Below are 6,000 nucleotides of genomic sequence, written 5' to 3' on the forward strand. Positions count from 1 at the left end.
TGGGCTTCAGTGTATCAAAAAGCTGGGATGACAGGGACTTGGAAGCTATCTCAACTCTGAATGAACTGCTTAATGAGTCAGTTCCGGCTGAAGTGCCGTTACATGACGCTAGGAGGTTTCAACCTTGTAGGTCTACCATGCCTTTTCCTACACAAGCTGGGTCCGTTATTGATGTTTTTGAACAACAAGTGGACAGGGAGGTGAAGGCCCTGCTCTACCCCAAGTCACAACCAAATCTTACCCCCATTGAATCTAGAGCCCTCCATTGGCTCAAAAATCGCCCTGACCTAACGATCAGGAAAGCAGACAAAGGGGGTGCGGTGGTCATATTGTCCACTGCAGCCTACAAAAAAGAAGCATTACGACAACTTTCTGATGCTTCCACTTATAAACCTTTGAAAAGCGATCCCACGGTAGGATATTTATCCGCCTTGAGATCTTTGTTGCGACAAGGGGTGGAGTTGGGCTTCCTTACTCCCAGATTGGCCAAGGATCTGTTACCTGATTTCCCGGTTAAACCGGTATGGTACCATCTACCTAAGATACACAAGTCCCTGACCGACCCACCGGGCCGACCCATTGTGTCGGGCCTGGGGTCGGTCACGGAGAGACTCTCTAGGTACTTGGATCACATCCTCAGACCCCTCTTATCCCATGTCCCTTCCCATCTCAGCGACACCCTCGACGTTTTGGAGGGCCTGGGGTCCACCTCGTGGTGCAGAGGAGACCTGTTGGTTACCATTGATGTCACAAGCTTGTATAGTAGAATTCCCCACTTAGAGGGCCTCAAAGCTGTCAGGATGTACCTTGACAGAGGCGACAAGGATCCCCTCTTTAACGAATATATATGTGATTGCTTGGCGTTCATTCTTACCCACAACGCTTTTTTGTTTGGTGACGCTTGGTACCAGCAGGTCTCCGGCACTGCGATGGGGACCCCAGTCGCTTGTACCTATGCTAATCTCTTTCTCGGGGCCTGGGAGGAGAGATTTATCCACGCTGTAGACAACCCTTTTAGATCACATCTGAGGATGTGGTCCAGGTACGTGGATGATGTCTTGGCCTTTTGGTCGGGTGATGTTGCATCCTTGTCTGGTTTTTTAGAATACTTGAATACTAACGACGTGAACATGCAGTTCACGATGGAATACTCACCAGACAAGGTGTATTTTTTGGATCTTGAATTAATGATTCAGGAAGGGACGGTTGTAACTAGGGGCTATCGGAAACCGACGGCCTCGAATACTATTTTGCATTCCGAAAGCTACCATCCCCGCCATATCATGAGGTCTCTCCCATACGGCCAATTCCTGCGGCTACGCAGGAATAATGCCAGTCTGGAGGACTTCATGGAACAGGCTATGGAGTTGAAATCACGCCTGCTCCTAAGAGGTTATGATGCAGTTGAACTCGAGCTTGCTATCAAAGAGGCCTTGAAGAAAGATAGATCCGACCTCATTAGGAGGAAAGTATCCAATTCTAGCCACTCGAAAAAAGGCTCAGGGGTTTTTACCTTTGACTTCTCCCCAATGGAGAGAGAGATAAAGAGGGTGGTCACTAAAAATTGGCCTATTCTGCTCCAGGACCCTATTCTTAAGGGGTGTCTACCTTCTAAACCGTTGGTGGCCTTTAAGAGAGCGCCTACTATTGGCGATCTTTTAGTCCATAGCGACTTCCGGGAGAATCCATGTACGCGTTCCCTGGGCAACCAGCCGAGAGTGGAACGTGGAAGTCTGGTGTCGGTTTCTTCCTTTCTAGCCTATCATCCACTACCACCGTGCACCCGATCGAGCAACTACATCTACAGCCTGTCCAATCCATACATGCAACCAAAATTGGTTGCATTGTAAACCAAACCTATTATAACAAATGAAACAGATGGTCAACCAGCCGCCCTGACACCCAATGTATGGCCACCTTCAGGTGTCATAAGTAGTGATAAAGTTACATCTTATTAAATAGGGGCATAGCTAAAATGTCAACTGTCCATAAGGGCAAGAAGGTCTAGGTGTGAAGTGGTTAATATCACTGCAATACTCACAGCAGTCGCTGGTCGCACAGTACTCTTCCGCAGGTCAAAGGATTTGTAGATACGTCTGTAAATGGAAAGGAGACAGTTTAGAGGACAGTCCTCAGCAAGTCTATACAGACACACATATGACTACAGGCATGACATCAGTGTTTGTAGTGACAAGACAGATAAAAGGATAGGATTGGAGGAGGCTGCAGCCAGTCACTTACAGCATGGGAAGACACAGAGATGCACAGCTGCAATACTCAGTACTGCTTCCCTACAGGCTCTAGAAGTACCCATTGGTTTCCCCACTTCCAGCACTACACACATACTGTCCTCAATGCCTGAGTCCTGCTACTTGCTTTACATACAAGTGTCTGCTGATGGCGTTACAGGACACACAGGCCTCTCTCATCTCCGGTGCCCCCTTATCTCCTAGGCCCCAAAGCAGCTGCTGTGCCTATAACTATTGCTACAACTCTGTATATCAGATAAATAACAGCACAATCTACTATAAAGTGCAATATAGCAGCTCTATATGTCCTTCCTACACTGTGTGATCACATCAGGTGATACCTGCACTAGAGGGCTGCGCTGATCCAATTTTTCAGACCCGCACCCACAGCCCCGTTACCGCACCCGACCCGCAACCCGCTTTCTGGTGAATTTGATACCCGCACCCACAGCCCCACTACCTGCACCCCGACCCGCAACCCACTTTCTGGTGAATTTGATACCCGCACCCACAGCCCCACTACCTGCACCCCGACCCGCAACCCACTTTCTGGTGAATTTGATACCCGCACCTACAGCCCCGCTACTTGCACCCGGCCCGCAACCCACTTTCTGGTGAATTTGATACCCGCACCCACAGCCCCACTACCTGCACCCCGACCCGCAACCCACTTTCTGGTGAATTTGATACCCGCACCTACAGCCCCGCTACTTGCACCCGACCCGCTACCCGCATTCTGGTGAATTTGATACCAGCACCCACAGCCCCACTACCTGCACCCCGACCCGCAACCCACTTTCTGGTGAATTTGATACCCGCACCCACAGCCCCACTACCTGCACCCCGACCCGCAACCCACTTTCTGGTGAATTTGATACCCGCACCCACAGCCCCACTACCTGCACCCCGACCCGCAACCCACTTTCTGGTGAATTTGATACCCGCACCCACAGCCCCACTACCTGCACCCCGACCCGCAACCCACTTTCTGGTGAATTTGATACCCGCACCCACAGCCCCACTACCTGCACCCCGACCCGCAACCCACTTTCTGGTGAATTTGATACCCGCACCTACAGCCCCGCTACTTGCACCCGACCCGCTACCCGCATTCTGGTGAATTTGATACCAGCACCCACAGCCCCACTACCTGCACCCCGACCCGCAACCCACTTTCTGGTGAATTTGATACCCGCACCCACAGCCCCACTACCTGCACCCCAACCCGCAACCCACTTTCTGGTGAATTTGATACCCGCACCCACAGCCCCACTACCTGCACCCCGACCCGCAACCCACTTTCTGGTGAATTTGATACCCGCACCCACAGCCCCACTACCTGCACCCCGACCCGCAACCCGCTTCCTGGTGAATTTGATACCCGCACCCACAGCCCCGCTACCTGCACCCTGACCCGCAACCCACTTCCTGGTGAATTTGATACCCGCACCCATGAATTTGATACCCGCACCTACAGCCCCGCTACCTGCACCCCGACCCGCAACCCGCTTCCTGGTGAATTTGATACCCGCACTTACAGCCCCGCTACCTGCACCCCGACCCGCAACCCGCTTCCTGGTGAATTTGATACCCACACCTACAGCCCCGCTACCTGCACCCCGACCCGCAACCCGCTTCCTGGTGAATTTGATACCCGCACTTACAGCCCCGCTACCTGCACCCCGACCCGCAACCCGCTTCCTGGTGAATTTGATACCCGCACTTACAGCCCCGCTACCTGCACCCCGACCCGCAACCCGCTTTCTGGTGAATTTGATACCCGCACCTACAGCCCCGCTACCTGCACCCCGACCCGCAACCCGCTTTCTGGTGAATTTGATACCCGCACCTACAGCCCCGCTACCTGCACCCCGACCCGCAACCCGCTTTCTGGTGAATTTGATACCCGCACCTACAGCCCCGCTACCTGCACCCCGACCCGCAACCCGCTTCCTGGTGAATTTGATACCCACACCTACAGCCCCGCTACCTGCACCCCGACCCGCAACCCACTTTCTGGTGAATTTGATACCCGCACCCACAGCCCCGCTACCTGCACCCCGACCCGCAACCCACTTTCTGGTGAATTTGATACCCACACCTACAGCCCCGCTACCTGCACCCCGACCCGCAACCCACTTTCTGGTGAATTTGATACCCGCACCCACTGCCCCACTACCTGCACCCCGACCCGCAACCCACTTTCTGGTGAATTTGATACCCGCACCCACAGCCCCACTACCTGCACTCCGACCCGCAACCCACTTTCTGGTGAATTTGATACCCGCACCCACAGCCCCACTACCTGCACCCCGACCCGCAACCCGCTTTCTGGTGAATTTGATACCCGCGCCCACAGCCCCGCTACCTGCACCCCGACCCGCAACCCGCTTCCTGGTGAATTTGATACCCGCACCCACAGCCCCACTACCTGCACCCTGACCCGCAACCCGCTTCCTGGTGAATTTGATACCCGCACCCACAGCCCCACTACCTGCACCCCGACCTGCAACCCACTTTCTGGTGAATTTGATACCCGCACCCACAGCCCCGCTACCTGCACCCCGACCCGCAACCCGCTTCCTGGTGAATTTGATACCCGCACCCACAGCCCCACTACCTGCACCCCGACCCGCAACCCGCTTCCTGGTGAATTTGATACCCGCACCTACAGCCCCGCTACCTGCACCCCGACCCGCAACCCACTTCCTGGTGAATTTGATACCCGCACCCACAGCACCCGACCCGCTTTTTCCATTTTCTTCTAAAGTACACAATTAAAGCAACATTGGGGAGCTGTAAAGTAAATAAAACATATTTACACAAGCCAACGAAGTGTTTTAAACATTTTTTTACTCTTATATAAATCAATAAAAAAACAAGAAGTAACAGTCCTGCTCAAACAACAAATAGCAGAGCACCCACATCCCTATCTGCTTTAGACTGCACCCCATCTACACTACATCTAGTGGAAGTGTATCCCTGGCCACTGCAATGCACAATGAGAGATGTAGTACATTCATGTAATCACAGGAGATGTAGGCAGTAGGATCTCACAGCATGCATTGTGGTGGCCAGGGTGACACTTTCACTGCCGCAGCTATGAGTTGCAAGGAATAGACACTGCATCCAGGCTCATATAAATCATTTTCAGATTTAAGGGTGATGAGCTACTGCTGAATGAAGGTGCTTGGCGGATCTTCCTGTAAAAATCATGTAGGCTTGAAAACAGTGGCGTAGCTAAGGAGCTGTGGGCCCGATGCAAGTTTTGCAATGGGGCCCCTCAAGCGCTTTATACATAATTGATACAGCGCACCAAAACCTGCCAATGGCAACTACAGTGTCAGAGGTGCAAGAAGAGGATGGGGAACAGTTTGTTAATGATTACCAATAATCCAAGTATCTATAGAAGTGATTATTATGCACAGAAGTAATTATTATTCGCACAGAACCAATAGAGAGCTAATACTGTAGTCGAGGGAGGGTCCTTCGGGCCCCGATGCGGTCGCAACCTCTACAACCCCTATTGCTACTATTGATCGATTAGGTGGACGAGGCTTTGCGTCGTGCAGCGGTAATGACTATTTATATAAGTAATCTCTCATACTACATGGGAGATGCAAAATCGGGAGATAATTGGCCAATCCAAATTGGATGTATACACCCTAAGCTATCTTTTCTTCATTACAGTAGCTCAACAGCAAGATAAACAGTGATTCATTAAGAAAATCAGGATTGCATAAAGTACAAC

This window comes from Hyperolius riggenbachi, chromosome 5 (assembly GCF_040937935.1).
Source record: "Hyperolius riggenbachi isolate aHypRig1 chromosome 5, aHypRig1.pri, whole genome shotgun sequence".
Lineage (NCBI taxonomy): Eukaryota > Metazoa > Chordata > Amphibia > Anura > Hyperoliidae > Hyperolius > Hyperolius riggenbachi.